This window comes from Manis pentadactyla, chromosome 7 (genome assembly GCF_030020395.1).
Source record: "Manis pentadactyla isolate mManPen7 chromosome 7, mManPen7.hap1, whole genome shotgun sequence".
NCBI classification, from domain to species: Eukaryota; Metazoa; Chordata; class Mammalia; order Pholidota; family Manidae; genus Manis; species Manis pentadactyla.
Window position 1 is genome coordinate 84,368,328 of NC_080025.1, and position 23,094 is coordinate 84,391,421.

Sequence of the window (23,094 nt, forward strand, 5' to 3'; positions counted from 1 at the left end):
AAGTCTGAGAACCTCATTTGAGCCAGGAGTACATATGGGCTTTTAGTGGGTGGGGGAATCGGCCTGTTTATGTTCTTCTCGACACAATTCCGAGAGTGCTGGGTTCCAGCAGTCGTGGTGAGCTCTGCTCTCCATTTGTTTTCATGAGCTGGGCAGTTCGCACAATACCGATAAATTCTTTAAATATTTTTCTTACACAATGGGCTTTTACTATTTTCAGTAACACAGTCAGAGCAGTAAATAAAAGCAGAGCAGAATGAAGCAGTGTAACCAAGGGGAGACCCCCCCCCATTACTTTTAGTGTTCTATCCCACTAGAGCTGAAAACTTTTAGATAAATGTTTTCAGAAATTATTAAAATCTCCTACTCATAAAAAAATGACCTCTTCAGGGGATAAGCTTCATGGTAAATAGTCACTTGATGTAAATAAGGGAGGAGGCATTTTGTGTTTGACACAAATGAAATTCTTTGGGCTGTATGTCTAGAGTTCGATTAGTAGTTGATATCATTGGTGAAGGATATGAAATTAGACTCTCATAAATTCTACTTTGCTCGGGCCTGTTGGGAAATGCCGCCTCAGCCTATGACCTTTTCTCTCTGCAACTCAGGCATGAAACATGGAAATCACCATCTAGGGCCTTCTTGATTAGCATGCAAGTAACTCTTCATTTTTTTCCCCAAAATAATAACCACCTTTAAATCATACATACCTACATAGCACTTTTATATTTTAATCTTTATAACAATACCTTATGGTAATCAGAGTATGTGGTCTTATTATTATTCCCATTTTGCAGCTGCATATGAGATCTTCAGATTTGAAAAGGTTAGATGACTTACCTGTTAGTTAGAACTTTCTATAGCAAAGACCAGAGTGTCCTCAAGTCCTCTTCTTGCTGTTAATATTGTACAGCTTTCCACACCAGCAAGATTGGATAACCTCCAGAAGCTTAGCTGGGCCAATGCCCAACACATCAGGCCAACTGGCTTGATTTCCCGTCTTGGTTGAGCCCAGCTGCTCCCTCACCAACCTGAGGGAGGGGAGATCAACAGAAAGAGAAACATCTGATTCCCATATGGAGCTCTCTCCCTCTCTTCTATAGCACTGGCTGTTTGAGAGTAGAGATCATGTCTTCTGTCGTAGTTTTATGTTTGGTACAGGTTCTGGGAAGTGTTCTAATGAAAGACTTGTAGAAAAAGAGAAAGAACAATTTACCTGTCCCTGTAGTGCTCAGATCATTCAGTTGTGTGTAAGCAATGCCTGCTTGCATGGAGATTGCCATGGGGGAGTAACTAAACCAATTCACTTGTGATGCCAGAGAGCAAAGATAACAGCAATGATATACTATCCAGTCAAGTGTAACAGTCAGTGCTTTTACCTCCCCTGCCCTGATGTGGATGTGTTGATAAAAATGACTTTCTGCTATGAGGTGTCTGTTTCAGAAGAAATGCCCTGTAGACAGGGGGACTTTTATAGTTGATTAATGAGGTGCTACTATATAAAACATTAAGAAAATCTCACTAAGGGCTCTAAAAGAATAATGTTTTCCAGCTAGTGCTACTATCAGATGGTGTCATCTCAGAGTTGGGAAGGCCCTAGGTTGCGTCAAGTGTCTGATGACATCCACAGCGTCCTGCATGCACCATCCCCAGCCTCCACCCAGATCGCAACATGGACAAAACCGTCTTCTAACAGCAGTCAGTCAGATGGTGGGATTGCTGTTAATTGTCACAGCGCTTTCTAATACTGAACTTAAATCACCTCCTTCTGGTTTCCACCCATGCCATTAGTCTTTCTTTTTTTAGTAGAACAGCTCTAAACTTGCTGGGCTGGCATCTCAAATTAAATTGAAAAATCAGTGTGTGGCGTAAAGCATGTGAGTGTTTAAATATGTGAATAGTCGTTTGAACTGGATCTTTCAAAGAATGTAAAAGGGGTAAACAAAAAACAAGAATATTGTATTTTTCTCTGCTATTTCACTTATCTAAGTAAGATAGGGAATCTTGGTTTTGATCTAAACTGGAGTTCACACATGTGCGGGCATGGTTGTCATGTGATGGGTGGGTCTGTGAGAAGTTCATCTGTATTTTAAAAAATTGGGGTGTGTGGGAGAAACTGGTTTGTTCTGCCTGGGCACCTGACTGGGGGATTGCCTGGCAGAAAGTAGCTTGGCGTTTGCCTGTCATGCTGCCCAACATGAGTCTGTAGAGCTGCAGTCCGAGGCAGAAGAACTCTGCATGAAGGCCTCCAGGCAATACAGAAAATGTGACAGTGCTTTGGCTTTACCACGAGTTATAAGTGTGACCAAGTCTTGGAGGAAGGCCTTCTCTCCACACCTCTTTGAGCCCTGGAGATTTACTGCTCTGAAAATTTTTGGGTGGGGCCACCTTTGGTTTGGAAAAATTGCACTGGATGGAATTAAACAGACCAGGAAGTCTTTATTGAAAACCATCATAAAATGGGAGAGAGGCTGAACTCAACTCTACTGAGACAACAGGTGGGAGAGTTTTTGTGCACTGGGCTGAACTAGTGGAAAAGTAACTAGAGGACATTATGGGGAGGTTGGTCTATGTGGTTAGTCCATCTGTATTTGCCAGTGGGCACTTACCTAAGTAGGTTCCTAGCCTCTCATAGAGGCAGGGAGGCAGGTTTCCTCTCTTTCAGGATGATTCTATTTCAAAGGGATGGCTCCCTAGTCCTTTAGAAAGACATTCCTGGATTGTAAAATAGGCAAGAGGCTAGGAGAAGATTTACATCTCAAAGGGGTGAAGGAAGAATTGCAAGTTTTCTAAAGTAAATACTCTAACAAGAGGGAGCTCAGGGAGTGAGAATCAGGAAGAAGTCTGTCTAAAGTTGAGTCAAGCTGAGGGAACAGTGAGGACATCGTGGGCAGACATCAGTATCTCATGGAATATGGCTGCAGCCCTGGGAGGCACTGCCCTCAAGTGGTGTCAAGGCAGTGGGCATCACTGAACAGACAGGGCTGTCTAGCACATGGTAGTGCATGAGGTATGCCCAGGACTCACCAAAGCATGGGGTGGGGTGTGCAAAGGGCTGAGCCTATGTGTTATGTGATTAGAGGCAAGACTGGTAAAATTTGGGTTATTGCCAGTAATGAGAGCCCACAGATAGCCAGCAATTGCCAAGGCCTGGGGAAATACAGATTACTGAAGTAAAACTTTTTAGCCTGATTTTGAAACTTTTTACACCCTTCAGTCCAGGAGTGCATGTACAGTAACATCTTGCTTCTCTGTCCTTTGTAAAAAGGTTGTTGTGATAGAGTAGAAACAACACTGGATAGACAGCTAAACGATGTGAGGTTTCTGTTTTGTTTGTAAAATTCTACCATTTACTAGCATAAAAGGTTTATATGAGTCACTCCTTTACTTCTTTATTAGGAAACTGGGCATAACACATCTACATTACAGGGTTGTCTGATTGGGATGAAATCATTGTATGTGATATCTTTTGTAAAGCACTATGCTGACTTTTGTTTGACCTCTAATGTCTCATTCATTACTTAAACACGGACTTAATGTCACTCCAATCATCTCTTTAGGACATTTCCATAATTGGATTATTTCTCTTCTCTTCTGTTTCTGCAAAGTCTTCCCAGTTCTCATTAATTTAAGCAGCAGGTATATGTTTTAAATAGATTTTTTTTTCTATTTCATCTGTCATGCTTTATCTACTTCCTATCTCACCAAGTCTGGACTTGGACTTCCTTCTTTTCTACACTACTCTTAGGAGGTCTTTTGTGATGAAACAGAGGTCAGTGGATTCTTCCCCACACACTCCTACCAGAATACACATGTTACTGTTCATTTCAGTGTTTGGTTAGAGGTTTTCGTGTTCTTTATGCACCTGCTTGAATCTGTCTCAATTATACCAAGTAGCCATAAGCTTCTTTGCATCAATATGTATAAATCATAAATCGATCCAGTTTATAGAATATCTAGAAAAGATGCCAAAGAAAAACTTGTACTCTTTGGTAGAAAATGTGGATGTTGATAAGGGAAAAAAAAATCATTATTTGGTGGGAAAGTTTAACACTTGCTTACGAGAAAAGAATCAGTTCCTAGCTTCAAAAGAATTGCTTATTTTTCCATTAAATCCTCAGGACAAAAAAATAACTATTTTGAGAGGACTATCTAAAGATACAGTCACAATTACTTTGGTATTTGGCCCTTGTTCTGTAGTAATTTAGTCTGAATAAGACCCAAGTGTGTGCTATTCTTTGGCTTCACAGTCCTCTAACCATAGGCACTGATGGCATTTGCGACTATGGATTAAATAGGGCCAACTCTTGTCGGTGATTTGTTAGAAAACTTCCATTAAGATTCCTATTGTGCTGCTGAACAAAGATGCTGGTAGTGTGTTATTTTGCTTTCAGAAAAGCTACAGCATTCCAACCTGGGGTTCAGTGCCTGGAACTGGAAGCCTCTTCCCTGATGAAAATTAAGCCTTGAATACACTCTGAATACGCTCTTGAATACACTCCACCTGGTATTGTAATTACCATCTGGGGACTGACCAAATTCTAATTTGTGCAATTGCAGATTATTTACCACTGGATAAGAAATATACTCTGCCATATCCTTGCTTTGTTATATAATTTTGCCTGAGGTTGTTAAAGCACCATGGTTTTCTACCACTGTGTGCAGCCAGTGGGCTTTTAGTAATTTCATCATGAAAGGCTCTCAAGAAAACATGAAAATCTTGTAACATAAGGTGATCTCCAGGAGACTATTTTTTGGTTTAGTTATGTGATTGCATTTGAACAAATATATTTTTCTTTAGTTCTACTTAGGGTTTTTTAAATTACTGGACTTTCATGATAGGTTTTCAGATCTTGTGCTTTCAATTTAATTTTGGGATATAGAAGTTTCAGAGTATAATATAAAGCATTTTTTGAGATGAATGAATTAAAATATTATCAATTAGATGGTATTTTGCTGATCTGATTTTTTTCTGGAAATAAAAAACAGTAGAAAGCTAGTATTCTTAAGAGAAAAATAAAATTTTTGGAAGACAGCTGCTGGATAGTATAATATTTTATTTCTGGATGGAATTTTTCACATTTTGAAGAAAGTAATAATTGATGTTCAGTTGAGTTCTTTGTGAAGTGGCAACAAAGGGCAGCTTGTTTATACTGGGGTCAGCAAACCATAGCCCACAGCCCAAATCAAGTCTGCCACATTTTTTTGTAAATAAAGTTTCATGGGAGCATGGCCATGCCTTTTGTTAATGCATCTCTATGTCTGCTCTTGTAGAGACTGTATTACCTATGAGGCCAAAAATACTTACTATCTGGCTCCTTCTAGAAAAAGTTTGCCAGTGCCTGGCTTACACCATTAACTTTATTTGTAATATCAGAGTTGAGTGTGCACATCCTCTAAACTATGGAAGAATCAAACCACCTATTTGACAAAGACTTTTAACCTGGGATTTTCCCATTCCTTGGACTCTAGGCAGACATTGGTGGCATCCAGAAGCTTCTCTTTGTCTTTCCTTTCTCTGTCAGGTTGCTGGGACCCAGCTCTCATCTGTGACTGTGGCACTAGCAATTTGGGCTTGGTTGACTATTGTTGGATTGATAGTGTGCATTTTTACCCAAGACCTTGGAGTTATATTTTGAACTCAGTGAAAACACTGTGCATTTTTGCAGCAGCTTTACATTTTAGGCTGCCTGTTTAGAACTGCCTCTGTGCTACAGTTTGCTCTTACACTATAATATAGAACAACATACTTCTCCTCTTTTACATTGACTAGAACTGGTCACACTTTTCTAACCCATTACTATAGACTAATCAGAATCTACACCAGCATTTTGGAATTTACCTACCCATGCATCACTTGAGAGAACAGGGGATACCTGGGATGGATATCCTCCTTTTACACCAAGAGCTACCTATTCTCTATTTGGCCATGTGTTTCCCCAAAAGCAGAACATGAGAAAAGGGATACATGAGGAAGTTACTTTGGGAAATGATGTGAGGGAACAGGTGTCAGGTGATGGAGTAGAAAAACAGAGGTGGTGGTAAAGTTAATCCAAAAGTGGACTAATTAAAGTTGAATGCTAGTTACTGTTATGGGCAACTGGGGCTCAATATGAGAATGATATGAAGAACTGTGTAGTCCCATCTCAGAACTGTTTGCTCAGGACATGGAAGAGGGTATACTTATGTGCTGGCTTCCAACCCTGATTGATTACTGGTTGCCCCAGGGGCCATTTACTTCCTTGCACAGACAGTCTGAGCATGCTGCAGATGGGTAAGCAGGCTGGTCGCATGAAGGTGGCCCACAGTGTCTTCCATGGTGGAGGCAAAGGATGCCTGAAGAACAAGGAAAATCCTGGGCAGCTGAGTCACAGGCTATTGCTGAAGCTGGTTGACATAGCAATGGCCAGAACAAAATGGTGGGCTGAGAAAAATGCAAGACAGATGTAAAAGACATGTGCTTCAGTGCCCTTCGTGACCCGCTCCATACCTCAGAGGGCTGGTCTCTGTGGCCTACATCACCTGAGCTCCCTTGCCACCTGGCTTCTCATTGAGTCTTACACCTGGTGGCATGGCAGGAAATCTGAAGGCAGGAGAATAGAATAGCTGGGGTATTTATCTCCCCAGCTTCCTCCCTCCCTGCACTGCCATCGGCTGCAGATCCTGCCGATAGTCCTGCTTCCTGCTCTGGCTCTCTTTGTGTTTAGGCAACACCACCCTCTTTATACCAAAGGCCACGCTCCTTCCATAATGCCATCTCCTACAGCTGCAGCTCTTACTTGGATTCAATAACCTCTTGTCTTTCTTTTCCTTCAGGCCTAGAGTAGGTTTTAGCTTTCTGCTGTTGCTCATCCTTGGACCCTGAGCAAACCAGTCTGAACAGTCCTTCATTGAACTTTCATCTGTTTAATCCTTTGATTGCACCTTCATTTTCTGCCTAAATTAAATTAAGGTTTTGTTAGCAGTAAAGAAGGAGGAACATTTTTGGGGGTAGCACCTAAAAGTGTCCATTATTCCTATTACGAGGCCCAAGGCTGATAGAAAGCTAGCCACCAGTGTAAAGGCTTCAGCACACTTTGAAAAATGGCATAGAGATGGAATTCCTCATCTGGGACAGCTTTCATTTCAGTGGCCCCTACCGCCATATTTTGAGTTGTTGAACCAAGAAGGCTATATTTTAAATTTTTATTGCATTACTTTTTTCTTCCTGTAACATTAATGTCTTTTCAATCTAAAAGATTTAAGCAACAAAAAAAGGCATAAAGATAAAAGTGAAAATCTCTAATTCAATCACCCATAGATAATATATCTAAAATAACATTTTGGTATGTGTTGCTTCAGACTTTCTTGAATGGGTCTATAAAATAAGAAAACATCTCAAAATATAAATAAAATAAGCACCTCAAATACCTCTGTCTGGAGGGAGGACACTGTTAAAAAAGTGGATGGGGTGAGAGGAAAGAAGGAGTATTAAGTCACCTTTTTGCTGGGGAAACCCCACATTTGGATATATCATTTATTATTCAAAGATGTGGAAAAAAGAAAAAACAAAACAAAACAAAACAAAAAGAATAAGTATTTACAATTTCCCCTCAAACACAACTCAAGAATCAAAGGAAAACCATGCTTTTCAAGAACATTTTCCATGGTTAAATGCCTGTGACAACTTGAATGTCCATTATGGGGTAATGAGTAAATGAATTATAGTGGATTCATTCAGTGCTACTTGCTCACTACTTTGAGAAAGGTGTTATTTCAGAAAATGGATGTAATAGCCATTCTGTGATATATGTAAAAAAGTGTTCATACACATGTAAAAAAGATGTATGAATGTCACTTGCACATTCCTTTTGCAGTGCTATTTTTCATGTTAGCAGAATGAGGTAGAATTCATTATATGCTAATCTGAAATGATCTTCAAGATATTTTAAGTGAAGAAACAAGGCTTATTATATACAATGATCCCATTTGTATTAAAAACAGAAAACATAAATATACATTTATATGCTTGTGTATATATAAAACATTCTGGAAAGAAATGAGAAATTACTAACAATGTTTGATTATAGGAAAGATGTGGATATTTGGGATAACAGAGGGATTTACTTTTAATTACATGTATTTCTACCATGTTTGATTGTTTCTCCTGTTCACATATTACTTATTGAACTAGAGAAGATTTACTAGAGGGAATACAATTATATCTTAATTGTGTACTCAATTAACTTCAAGAAGACACAGACCCACTGAAATCAGAGAAGAAAGATGACATAAAAAAGTGGAAAAGGGGTTTCTACACAGTTGTAAACATAAAGGGAACTGGCAAGAAAAGTTTAAATTGTAAATCAATTACAAATGTAATGAAATAATTAAAGTCTAGGTTAGATGAAGTGCAGATAAGAATCATCTCTTCAGAGAAGTAACCAGAGACTTGGAAGACATCTTTCAGCAATTCTTCTGGAACTCAGAGGAAAAGAACAAAGAGAAGAAATTAATGAGAAAGAAAGAGGACAGGCACGAAAGGCAAAGAGCAGAAGTTCAACCTACAAAAAATTAGTGTTCTGAGAGAACAAATTGAAAAGAGCAAGAGTCAGGACATAATGGCACAAAATCTTTCTGAGATGAAGAATAGTCTGAAAGCAAACTAGGAAAAAAGAAAACATCTAAACATATCCTGCTGATGGCAAAAACTTTGAATTTCAATACTAAACAAAGGATCTTCTGTATATCCAGAAAGAAAATGTAGAGAAATTCAACTGGTCTCAGTCTTCTCCAGCAGAACAATGAGCATTAGATGCTAGTGGAGTAATGTCTATAGAATTTTGAAATAAGTAAAAATAATTTGAGATCTAACCAGGTTTCCTTTTCAGTCATAGCATCTTTCATGTGTAAAGAGAGACTTTTTATTTAGTATATATTGATATGATTTATTATTAGCTTTAGAAATATATCCCACCTATTATTCCTGATGAAAAAAATTACTCAAAGATACACTTAAACTAATAATTTAAAAAATTTTTACTTTTAAAAAAATTCAGGGAACTTTCATTTTTAAAGAAACTTGGTTCCTGGGAAGACAGAGGAGATACACTTTTCATTATTTTTCCTACTAAGTACAAACAGAAACACTGGACATTACGTATGAAACAAACATAACAAGACTTTGAAAAGTGGAGAGAAGAAGATAGAAAACTGGGGACCTTAGAAACCAAGGAATAACACAGTGGTAAGTCTCCTGAATTTTCTTATTGCTCGTATATCCCAGATCTGGTTCCAAAGAAGCCAGTAGTCGAGAAAAACCAATAGACACAGATAAAAATGTCCCAACAAAAGCTGCCTCCTTCTAGCTAAAGGACCAGGAAAAGGACAGCCTAGAACAACAGAAACCTTTTGGACAGAATTGCTTTACTGAAGCCAAACACCTGAGAAGTTCTGTCAGCCCATGGCCACCCATGCCAACAAAGGTTGAGTGGGACACCTAGCCTTCAGCCCTCATCAGAACGTGATGAGGTGTCTCATTTTTCCTGTCATGTCATGGTGGTGCTAGGAAAGACTCAGATGGAGCCAAAGCTTTCACACCTGCTGGGCAGAGAGGAAATCCACCCACCCTTCTGTGTCAGTGGATATCACATAGGGATCTTGGACCCCCCAGCCCCACCCCGCAGTAGTGAGGCACTTCTATCCCTCCTCCTGGAGTGGTGTCGGAGGAGGTCTAGTGGAAAATCAGGGCTTTCATCACTGCCCAGTGGCAAAAGGCCACTTACACTCCCCACAATCTTAGTGGAGAACATAATGAACATAAAATTTACATACATAAATGACAACTTAGATGAATGGACCAATTTTTCAACAAAACAATACAAAAACCCTATTACCACAATTCACCCAATGTGAAATAGATAATTTGAATAGCTGCTCTGCAATTATTAAAGAAATTGAATTCATTATTTTAAAATTTCCCCATATAGAAATTTCCAGGACTAGATGGCTTTACTGGAGAAGCCTACCAAACATTTAAGGAAGAATCAACATCATTTGTACATAATCTTTTCCAGAATATATCTCAACTTATTTAATGACACTAGTATTACTATGATAAAAAAAAACCTAGACAAAGACAGTGAAAAACAAAAACAACCCCAGACTACAGACCCATATCCCTTGTGAGTTTAGATGTAAAAGTCTTAAGAAAATAGTAGCAAATAAAATACTGCTAAATATAAAAAAAATCATACACCATGAATATGTGAAGTTTATTCCAAGAATGCAAGGCTGGTTCAATATGTGAACATCAACCAGTGCAATAGAGAAGAAATCACATGCTCATAGCAGGCAATGCAGAAGAGCGGTTTTCATAATTCAGTACCCATTATGACACGGTGTAATTCAATACACATTCATCACATGACTTTCAGAATAAATAGAAATAGAAGGAAAATTCCTAAATCTAAGATCATGTACAAAAACCCTACAAATAATATTTTGCTTAATTGTGCAGGACTAAATGCTTTCCCTTAAGATTGGGAACAAGGTGAAGATATCTGCTCTCACCACTTTTTTTTAACATAGTACTAGAAGTTTTAGTTAAAGCCACAAGGCAAGAAAAGGAACTAAAAAGAACTATAGATCAGAAAGGAAGAAAAACCTGCTCCTGTTTTCAGATGGCATGATTGTCTACAAATAAATCCCAAGGAATCTACACAAAACTCCTGGAACCAATAAGGGAGTTTAGAGGATTGCAAGATACAAGATAGACACAAAAAAATCAGATACATTTCTATGTACTAGTAATGAACATGTGGAAAGTAAACTTAAAAATAAAATACCACTAATAGCAGTAGACTCATAGACACCAAGAAAGGACTAGTGGTTACCAAGGGGAGGGGTTTAGGAGGGTGATGGGGGAGGGAGAAGGGGATTAAGGGGCACTATAATTCACAATCACAATATAGGTTGGTCATGGGGAGAGTAGTACAGCACAGAGAATACAGTTAATGATTCTGTAACATCTTACTACATTGATGGACAGTGACTGCACTGGAGAGGATGAGGGCTTGATGATATGGATGAATGTTGAACCAATGTATTGTGATTTGGAACCATCATAAGATTATGTATCAATGATACTTTAATTAAGAAAACATGGGGAAGGATAGCACAGAGAAGATGAGTAGTGACTCTGTAGCATCTTACTTCACTGATGGACAGTGACTGCAACGGGGTATGGAGGGGACTTGATAATATGGGTGAATGTAGTAACCACAATATTGCTCATATGAAACCTTCATAGGATTGTATATCAATGATACCTTAATAATAAAAAAAACACTTAAATTCACTAAAAAAAGCCAGAAAGAAGTATTTAGGTGTAAATCTATTAAAACATAAAAAGGACTGAATCCTGAAAACTACAGAATGCTGATGAAAGAAATTAAAGGATAGCTAAACAATTGGAAAGATGTACTGTGTTCATGGATTAGAACAATCAACTTAGTAAAGATGTCAATTCTCCACAAATTGCTAGACAGATTTAATGCAACTCCTTTCATAATCTCAGAAATGTATTTTCATAATCCTAGTAGATATGCACAAGTTTATTCTAATATTTAAATAGTTAACTCAAAGGAACTAGAATAGCTAAAACAATCTGAAAAAGAGAAATTGGGAGAAATCAGTCTACTCAATTTCTAGAACACTAAGACTGTATATTATTGTTAGAGGGATATACACAGGTCAATGGACAGAAAAGAAAACCAAGAAATAGACCCACACAAATATGCCCAGTTGATTTTTAGCAAAGGTGCAAAAGAAATCCAGTGGAGGAAAACTAGCCATTTCAACAAATGGTGCTGGAGCAAGTAGACACCAATGGACAACCAGAGATATATGCCTTGGAAAACTAAAGGTAATCTACTAGTGGAAGAAGAAGTAAAACAAAAAGTATGATCAATATAGCAAAAAATAAAAAAGGGGATAAAAAAAGAATAGGCAGAAAACAAATCCTACCATTTGCAACATGGATGGAGCTAGAGGGTATTATGCGCAGTGAAATAAGCCAGGTGGAGAAAGACAAGTATCAAATGATTTCACTTATCTGTGGAGTATAAGAACAAAGAAAAAAACTGAAGGAACAAAACAGCAGCAGACTCACAGAACCCAAGAATGGACAAAGGGAAAGGGACTGGGGAGGATGGGTGGGAGGGAGGGATAAGGGGGGAAAGGGGGCATTATGATTAGCAGACATAATGTAGGGGGTGCACGGGGAGGGCTGTACAACACAGAAAAGACAAGTAGTGATTCTGTAGCATTTTACTATGCTGATGGACAGTGACTGTAATGGGGTATGTAGGCGGGTCTTGGTAATGGGGGGGAATATAGTAACCATAATGCTGCTTATGTAATTGTAGATTAATGATCCCCCCCCAAAAAATTGCTCCCCTCGCTTGTGCTCAGGGCTCAGACCTTGGGAGCTTACTCCCCTCTGAGCCCGCCGGTGTGAAACAAACCTCAACACTCCAAAAAATAAAAAAATAAATGCTTTGCTAACAATGATTAAAGAACATGAAGTTTAATTCTCCAATGAAGGAAGCAGCAGCCGACTGTTCAATAAATCCAAATCTACTTTCTCATTAAAAAAAAAAAAAGAGTAAGCCTAGAAGTGCAGGCCTTATAGTAGAGATAGGCATAAAACATATTGTATTACAAAGGGAAGAGAGAAAAGAGCAAATATACAAATTATGAAAATATATTTAAATGGATTAACCTTTCTGTTAAGAAAATGATGTTAAGGTATGATTAACAAGCATATATCACACAAAAGTAAAAAACAAATTCTAAAACGTTAAGTTAAGTGCTATATAAGAGATATATGAGGAAGGAACATTTCAAAACAAAAACTAGGGACAAGATAAATTAGCAAAAATAAACAGATAAAAGCACAGATAGCATTATTAATACCAAGAGAAATAGAATTCATTCCAAAAAATGACTAAATGGGAGGGTCTTTTTGTATAGGTGTAATAGTAACCAATTTCTATGTATTGAAAAATAACATCAAAATATATAAAGCAAACACTAAAAATATCAGGAGATTTTTGAATAAACTTCTTTCAGTTTTTGACAGATTAAAGAGTCAAACATAATGAAAAGAGTATTTAAATAAAACAATTTACAATAGCATCTAATACTATTATAACATATTTATAATATAAATAATAAATATATTATGTAGTACTATAGTGTGCTAATGTAGTCTACAAAATACTAATGTAACAGAATCTAAATAAAATAATTTATAATGTATTTCATTGGCATATTTCAAACTTTGTCATTCATTACTAACAGAATATACTTCTTTTTGGTTAACTTACAATAAAACATTTACAAAAAACTAAAAACCTAAATCCACAAAGAAACCATAATAAGTTCTAGAAAACAGAATTATAATGGATATATTTTGGGGCCTAATGCAGAATAAACCAGAAATTAATAATAAGGAAGCAAAATATATCCAAGCATTTGAGATTAAGCAAACATTAATGCAAACTGGCCTCCTGTAAACTCTTAAGTCAAAGAGAAGTTTAAGTCAGTTATTAGAAAAAACAGTAGCAAGGAAGACATTAAGAAGATTAATGGCATATTATCAAAGTTGCAATCAGAGGCAAATTCATAGGCTAAAAATTTTTCACTTAAAGAAGAAAAAATAAATCAATTAATTCAAGAAATTATTAAAGTAAAGCAAATAGTATGAAGTGAGTTAAGCAGGTACATATATTTGCATAAACTTCACAAGGACATAGGTCTTGTCTGTTCTGTTCAGACAGAACAGGCCTGTGCCCTGCACCTGGGGCAGGCAATCAATAAACGTTTGTTAAGTTGATATGTGAATGAGTGATTAAATAAGAGGATCAATAAAAATAGAATTTGTGGAATAAAAAGAATATATTAATAGAACTGAAAATCTAAGACCTCTTAAGTTCACTGGGGCTGCATTCTTGAAGAGGACTCTACCCTTTGCCTGGTGGAGCTGTGAAAATGGCTGCAACAGTGCAAATGCCTGTTTACAGGGCAAACAGGTGAGCTGAGCCGCATGTGTGGCTTCACACAAGTAGGGAGTGCCAGAGGCCTCACTGTTCACTTCTGGAATGTTTGGCACCTTCTGGGGGCAAAATCTGTCATGGAGTGAGGCTTGCCTTTGGCTGGGCCTGCATCATGGCAATGTAGTGGCGCTGAAAAAGAAAGAAGCCCTCCCTTTGGTGGTGGTCGTCTTGGAAAGCCTTTGAACGGGTGCCGAAGCTTTCTGTTTCAACCCGAAGCTAAAACCACTGCAGTAACCAAGTGATTTGGGTTTACTTGGAGGTTTGCTACTGACAGCAAAACATGTCCTGACCTCAGAGTGTTATACAGGAGAAGCTTGCCGCTCTGCTGGGTGCAGAGACCGTTTTCGTTGCTACAGGAAAGAATGTAGGGTCCTGAAAGACGCTTTCTGATTACTCAATACATTTTCCCAATTTGAATCCTCCAGAAAAGAAAGAGGGACAAATAGAATCTTAAGCTAACAACACTGTTGAATACATTGAGTGTAGAGAAAGTCACTTTTTATCATTCCTTGGTTCAGGTCACTAACTGGCTTCCTTCACATGCAACTTCCCTCGGTGTTCTGATGTTGAAATGAAATGATAAATCTTTATCCACTGTCAATCTTGAGTCCTCGAAAAATTTCCACTTTTTTGACCTATGAAAAGATCAACTGAATTGAAATGAAAGCCTTCAAATTTCAAAAATATTAAACAATGCAGATAATTAAAATTTCCTGTCACAGGTCAGGCTAAGGTCCCACTTAAAGGAGCCCAGCATATTTATCTTAAATCAGACAGTATTTCCCAAGGTACTGTTTAGAAACATAGCCAAACCTCCTAACTTCTCAGGTGCTTCACACAAAGGACTCATTTGCCTTTGCGCTTTTGTTAAGAAGGTCACCTTTATCAGGGCTATAATTAATTCTTGCCAGGCTAATAGGGTTCCCTGTGAATCACACAGGTCTTGAGGAGAGAAAATTGATAATCTAATAACCATAGCAAAGTGAGACATCTTCACCTTCCAGACCAGGTATCTGGCTCTCCCTCTTTTTGGCTTACAACAGCTGTAAGCCTGTAAGTTATGATTGCTACCTGCTGTAAGAGAAGTAAAAATAATTTCTTGGCCTTCTTTGGTTAGCAGCATCTTCTGTCCCTGTTTTCAAGTACAAAGTCAGATTCTGAGTCAGCCCATCCCCTTACCTAGAAGCAAAGGCTTTTCATGCAATGAGATACAACAGCTTAGCTTGCACGAGGTTTTTGGGAAAAGGCCAAATATTCAAAAAAACCATCTGCTTGCACTCCTCATAAATCACAGTAAAGATTGCCCTTGATCTGCAGCCATTCCCCATTATAGAGGATATTGGTTTCCAAAAGATGTCACAGCATATTGAAATGAGATGGTCTCTTCCAAGCAGAAAATTCCTCTTCACCATTACATTACATAGTGAAGTAGAATTATGTCATGTTAGCTCTCAATGGCAGATAGGATCTCAGAGAAGATGTGGGTGGAGGGGTGATTGTAAATTTTGCAACTAGCATAAAGGACAAGACACTAAAATTTTTTATGCTTTGCTCTGGTCAAATGCTGTTAAGAGTTTGAAATGATTAGGAGCACAGAGTTCTATTTCTGAAGATGTCTTTTAACCAGGTGTCCATCTTATCACATTGTAACACTGTTTTTCACCAAGAGCAGAGACAATGGCAGTTAATAGAATGAGTATAAAGACTGTACTGCAAATAGCCCATGAAAGCTAGACTGTTATTATTTAGCACTTAGGGAACCATCTGCAGAATACTTGGCATTGAACAAAGACCAGGGATGACAGGATGTCTGGCCAATGGCTTTGATGATCTAAATGAGACAGACCTTCCAAGGAGCTGGCATGGCACATGCATCCTCCACTCATTTACCCTCTGTTGTAAGAGCCAGTCAAGTGCCTGGTCTGAAATCCACTAAGCACTGAGAAATACCTGAAACATTCTTTAACACTCAGGGTTCATTCCAGCTGGGCTGATCTGACAGCATGTTTCTCAGTGATCTACAAGGAACTGGTTGCAGTTACAAGCTCATGAGTGGAAGCTTTGCTGAGAAAATACTTGTAACGTGGGCTCCCTCATTCTGAGCTTGCAATGCTCCCTCATCTGGTCTGTGATCAGTTATGCACTATGGACTTATCTTGATTGACATGAAAATTCTATTGTTACTAAGTGGTGATATGTAACCTCAGGTAGGTATAGATTGTCTTCAATTAGCATTAAGTACTGTAAGTGTGTCAAACTAATCACTTTTGATTTTTGTTTTTCACTTGTAAATTTTTCATGGCAGTCCTATGAGATCTTGTTAACCTGTTTTAGCTACTGAGGATGTTGGGATATATTATGGCTCATGTATGGGATTGGGAAGTTGGGGAAAGTCCAGAGAGGAGAGTAAAGGAGAAAAGAGTGGTTAGATGAAACATTTTGGTGTTTGATACACCTGGGTTTGTATTCCAGTTCTGCTACTTGGTAAATATATTATGTTGGACAAGTTATCTAAACTCTATTTTCTTCTTTGTTAATAATAGTACTACCTTCTAAAAATGTGCATGTGTGTGCATGCACACATATGTACATATGTGCATATATGTGTCATACATGGCTATGTGTATGTATGTGTGTATGTGTGTGTGTGTGTGTGTGTGTGTGTGTGTGTATACTGAGCCTGAATGAGTACTCAATAAAAGATACCCATTATTACTTCCATTCAGGAAAGTAATAATTCCAGGTCAGAATTTGGTAGAACAAAGGAGTTAGTAGTTGAAATGGAACTGAGCCAGAGGGCACGGTGATCCCATACAGCTTGGCGCAGGGCACTCCCTTTAGCCCCCAGCTGGTTGTGTGCTTCACCAGTGTTATGGAGGACAGATCAAAAAGTTCAAATCGAATCAACACTGAGCATTGTGTGTGTGTGTGTGTGTGTATGTGTGTATACATTCACATTCACATGCTTCCCTGTGTGTGTACCCATACTTCAGTTTGCAAGGAAAAGATGAAAAGATACAGGTTCAGTTACCTTGGGGATAGGGATTTATTTCAAGGAAACATGGGAAGTAAGGAAATACAGGGAGCTCTGTGCAGCTTCCCTGGGCATCAAGAGCCTGGAATGAGGTTCACAGCTGTTTAGGTTATAGCAACAGCTCCAGGGACTGCTGTGTGTATGAAGACTCGATTGTTTTTTTCACTCCTCAGAAAGAGAAGCCTTTTGCCCACCATCACCCTACCCAAGCAAGCACAATTGTCTTGGCTAAAGTCATAGCTTCCCTTGCTTCTCTTGACCTGCAGAATAGCTAATTGCCTGTCTATTGCTTCTCTCCGAGGACTGGGTCTCCAATTGTACATGAACTGCAAGCCTTCCTGGCATGGCTGACTGATCCAGGGGTGGACACTTGGCCTAAGCTGGGACTTACTATTCTCTCTCACAGGAATTGTGAAATCAGAATAGACAGCCAGGGAGGAGCAGCTGAGTTTTCTTAGTAGCCTCTCTAGAGCAGGACTCCCCAACACTGGCACTCCTAGCATTTTAGGCTATGTGGTGTGCTGTGTGGGCTGTCTTTCATGCTCTGCAGGATGTGCGACAGCATCACCCAGACCTCTACCCACCAGATGCCAGTGGTACTCTCTCTCCAGGCCCTTTCCCCACCTGCTGCACTGTAACAGTGAAAATATATCCAGATCTCGCCAAATGTCCCTTTTGGGTCGGGGGTGAGCCCTCAAACTGCTAGTGGTTCTGGCTCAGAACCACCACTCCAGAGCAGTGCTGGAAAAGAGCAGAGGTCTGTGGACTGGCATAACCAGCACCCCCTGGGGGCTACTTAGAAAATGTTGGACATCACTGCCGAACTGCTAAATAAATCTTCTTTCCAGGTAACTCTCCTCCTTTTTAATGAGCTCCTGGCTTTTAAATAGATGCTGGTGGAGACAAAGCTGGTCTTGGATAGCTATAGGCTTTGAGGTACTCCCTAGCAACTAGTGCTATTTGATATATCTAGCTTTAAAGCAGGGTATCCCTAGTAAAATTCCATCACCAAACCAGGCCCTGAAGGCACAAAATAATCATGCAAGCAGGTCACAAGCACTCCCATTGTCCACATGGCCATAAACTCCTCAGTCCATACCTATGGATGGTTTCTTGGGTAGCTTCCTATGACCACTTGACTAAAGATAGAACACTCATGGTTGGAGAATACAGCCAGTGATTCTGTAATATCTTCCTGTGTTGACAGATAGTAAACACACTACTGGGCAGTGGGGATTTAATAATATGGGTAACTGTTGAACCACTGTGCTGTAAACTTGAAACCAATATATGATTATATATCAACTATAATTCAATAAAATAAAATAAAATTTAAAAACACTCGTGCTTAGCTCTCTATGAAATGCTGTCATGAATTCAAATGGTCTGCAGTGTTACAGGTCCAGACAGGAGTGGCCCTGAGAGACAGTGGAGAAAAATCAATCAACACTTTTTTTTTTTTTTTTTGGCCAGAACACCAAGCATAAAATTTGTTGTTTACTTTGCCTAAAAGGAAATTCGGCCTAAAATCAGGGTCTGTATTGATTTCTAGGCAATTGTCATTGGCCTGTGTTGGGGAAGAGAAAGATGAGAATACTGGTGATAGGAAGATTAAGGGCTGATGTGGATGAGCAGGAGAACAATTATATCTCTTGGATGCCTTTCAGAAGATTTTCACCTAGAAGAGACTCTTAATCAGACAGTCCACATGGACCATATATGTCCATCATTTTCCTTTACTAGCTTGTACTATATTTAGTCAGTGGGCTTAAATACAAGGCAGGCATGGTGGCAGAGATAGGTGACATGCTGTTTATAGGCTCAACTTCATGAATTTTCCCTCATTAGATCTGATTTGCATACTTAAGATCATTGCTGGGAGTGTCCAATTTTTCAAGCAGTGGGATCTAATCTTGAACCACAGTCTGGTACCAAACCTCAGGGGTGTTTTTTGCGTTCCTGGTAATTAGGTTAACTAAATTGGGCCCCTGCCATTAGTGATTAAAGAAATCAGAGTTTTTTGTTTTTTGTTATTTACTATCAGTGTTGATAATGTAGGCTCTGGATCTGGATTTTCTTTTCCTCGCCTTTATACCTATGCTTCTCTTCTGTGAATTTATTGAAGGTCATATACACTGGCAGAGTAAACATATTACCTCCAAACTCACTTTGCAGCAAAAGTGGCCAGGCAATGGGATGACACCCAGGGGATTGATGGGCACTGTCCTATGCCCTATCATTCAGAAAACACTGGCCTCATAGGATGATTCAGTGACCTAATAAAATCACACCTGTGACATGAACTGCCAGGTATCACCTTGTAATTTTAGCGTGCTATTTTGTAAGATGCCCTATGTGGTCAGTACCTGTTATTGGTAGATTTGTAAAGAAAGAGTCTCATACATCCCTGGAACATCCATATTTCCTTTTCTTTCTGAGAACAGGTTATTCACACTTTTCTTCACTCTTATGAAATGCCCTTGCAACAATCTCCCTCTGCCTTCTTTTTTTGCCTCAGCTTGTCAGTTGGTTTCAGTGGCCTAGAACCAAAATCTTCTTAATGAACACATACTACTACTGAAATATTGCTCTTCTTTTTTAAAATATCAATGAAGAAGCCCTAGTGATCATTTTCATTGAGGCAAATAAAATAGTTGGCCAATTTTCAAGAGTATGGTGGACCTTCTATTTGTATATTAGTATCCATTCTCCTTTATTTCTCAAAGAAATTCTGGTATTCTTTAAGAAAGCAAGGTACCCAGCTAAACAATTTATATTGCCCAGCCTCTTCTGCAGCTGGGGATGACTGAAGAAGGACATGACTGGCAATGTCATCTAAGGAAATGCTATTTTCAGGAAAGCCTTTGAAAGGGGAGAGTAAACCTTTCACCTCCTGTCCTTCACATTCCCTTGTATCCTTGCCTAGAGTGCAGAGTGGGTTGAAGTTGGAGTGGTTATCTTGTATCCATAGATTAACCATGTTAGGCAAAGACATCTGCTGAGGATGACAGAGCAGAAAGAAAGAGTTGAGACGTGGATGTCATGGTGATGTCCTTGGGCTACCTGGATTGCCTGCCTCTGGACCTACTCACTCAGAGAAGAACTGAACTCTGCTTGATTCAGCCGCTATATTCTGGGTTCTGTTACATTTAACTGAATGCAAGAACTTGCATACACAGCTTTCCTTCTTTTTATTACAGTTTCAGGACAGAACAAAACCCTTTCTATTTCCATATGGATGGCAGGACTCTACAGATGATTTCAGGCTACTGAAAGTATAATTTATGGTCATTTTTTTTTTGTCATAGGGACTCAAATAACTAATAACTTTTTTAGGATTGCTATGATTTTAGCTGACATAAAGGAACACAGATGAGGGATTTAGGACAAAGTAAGTTTTGATGTGCCTTGTGTATCTTCAATGTATTTCTCTGAACATAGAAATTACCTTATTTTTTTTTAAGTGTTATCTTTTCTATTACCAATAATTTCCACCATCACCAGGGAATGTGTTCTTCCCTCTGGTGGTGCTGATGGATTTTGTTTTCCCTTCAACCGTGCAGAACTGTCTTCAATTTTCTTGAGGAATATTCACATTTGCCTCTATAAGCATTTGTTGGTCCTTTGTGAGGAAATTTCCAGGGCTGACTCACGGGTCTTTTCTTTAGTGGCTCTTGCTTTCTTTCTTACTTAATCTTTGATTTTTTGTACATGGCCCTCTGGGGGTTTTCTGTTTTGGTTGTATAGGATTTTGTGTCAATGTATCTACCATGTCAAAACACAAGAATGTAAACTTCAAGAGCCCCAGAAGTTCACACTGCAGTATCGTTGCCCAAGTCTCAACAGAAGTTTGAGGATCCCAGTACCCTAAAGCTGGAGGCAATCCTCAGGATCATATTGCTTAAAACCTCCTGTCAAAGATGGCTGGATCAAGGTTAACAAGGTGAGTAACCTACCCTTCGGTGTAAGTAGAATCAGGGAGCTGGGAATAGAACCCTAATTTCCAATTTAGTGCTGTTTCGAGGACCTAACTCTTCTTCCCCTCTGTGTTCAGTTCTTTACCCTTCATACTTGGTTCCTCTTCAAACTTCCTCGCACGTGACCATTCATAGCCAGTCCTACTTCTTTTGAACTTTTTCCACCTAAACAGATAGGATTTGCATCTAGTTGTTCAACCATGAGGTTCTTCCTCTGTGTGTGTCTGAAACTGCTCACCAGCATCCACGGGTTGGCTGACACCGTGACACACCTTCTCCGGGCTTCTTATGTGATGATGGGTCAGAGACTCACCAGGAATTCCCGTCATAGGCACTGTGTTTTAAGACACACCCCTCCTTGTATTTTAAGGGCTTGTATTATTAATTTCCCATGACTGCTACAATAAGATACCACAGTCCTTGCTGGCTTGAAACAACACAGATTTAGTGTCTTACAGTGCTGGAGGCCAGAGATCTGAAATGATTTTCAATGAGCAGAAATTAATGTGTCACCAGGGGTGTGCCCCCTTCAGTGGGGAGGAGGGAATCCGCGTCCTTGGCTTTTCCTGCCTCTGGTGGTTGCCTGGATTCAGGGCCGTGGCCCCTTCCTCCATCCTCAGAGCCCATCATTCCAGCCTTTGCCTCCCTCTCCTCTAATGGACTCTCCCTCTGCCTGTCTCCTTCCTATGAGGACACTGTGATTACATTTAGGGATCACTGGGTGATCCTGGATTACCTTCCGTTTCAAGATCCTAAACTTCATCACATCTGCTAAGTCACTTTGGCCACACAGGCCACGCCCAGGGTTCCAGGGCTTAGAGCCTGCATCTCTCTGGGGCCACTGTTCAGCCACAACCACCCTCCCCCTGTCTGACCCTTCTTGGCCTTCTGGTTACAGAGAGCGCTGGCGACTGGGTACACCTGAACACAGTTCACAGCCTGAGGGTCAGGTGCCTGCGGAGGCAAATCATTTTAAAGTTTGTTCTGAGAAAGATAATGCTGCATTTGTCCAGGTCATAGAAGCTACCCCGTGTGAAACTCAGACTGCTTATGATTGTTTTTCTGCCACAGGAGCAGAGAAAGTGATACAGTTGAGACAGGAAGAGAGAGAGGGTGAGCCAGAGCTGGAGAGGAAGACGGAAGAAACACAGCAGAGACGTGGGGGGAGCCCGTCCACCATCCTGCTCCAGTTCGCCAGGCCCGTCCGCCACTCTGCTCTTACCTTGGTCTGCTGGCCACTCCTTTCTTGGTGTGAGACTGTGGAGAAAGTGAAGGTTCCTGCGGCCAGGATTCTCACCTGGCCCTGGTTGGCTCACTCACTACACACATGTCGGCAATGCGTCGTTATTGACTCTATATAAAGAGCCCCGCCCAGTGCTCTGGGCGACATGGTGGCAGGGCTACAAGGCTGCAGGAGAGCAGAGGCTGGAGTGGTGGCAGCGCCGAGGACAGAGACTGGGATGGCTGTGCCGGCAGAGAGGCCCAGAGGAAGGCTGTGCGGGCAGAGAGGCCCAGAGGCAGAGACCGGCTTGCTGCACGCAGACTCGCTCTGAGTGAGTGGGATTTTAGTGATTGACCTGCCACTGTGGAAATAAAGTTGGGTATGACCCTTTCACCCCAAGAATGTTCTACCATCATTTCTTTGGTCACATTGAATCCATAGTGAAGTTGCCCGGGACTGAAACCCATTAGCAAGACAGGTAACTTCATATTTTAACAACGAATTCCTTTTCTTTCCCCTGAGTATGATTTTGCCCCTCTCCACTAAGGGCCTTAGCAAATGCAAGATTACAGAGGCTGAGAGAGAACGGGCTGCTCACAGGGCAGAGAGGGCAGACCTGAAGATGAGAATCTGACTCTGATTCCTTTGATCTTGGGCAGCTGGAGGGCTAACCACTGGGAGGTGAGATAGATCTACCAAGGTGCTCTGTCAGCATAACATTCCGGCTCCGGAGCAAGGGTTTTAAATGTCTAGGTGCTGTGT

At 39.9% G+C, this 23,094-nt stretch overlaps 1 long non-coding RNA gene across 1 annotated transcript; it reads left to right on the forward strand.

The window, feature by feature from the left end:
- The first annotated feature begins 2,276 nt into the window (after positions 1–2,276).
- Positions 2,277–22,705, forward strand: LOC130684385 (uncharacterized). Its single transcript, XR_008998635.1, has 3 exons — positions 2,277–2,498; positions 20,881–21,076; positions 22,182–22,705. It is a non-coding gene; the product is annotated as an uncharacterized LOC130684385 (long non-coding RNA).
- Positions 22,706–23,094: the final 389 nt, after the last annotated feature.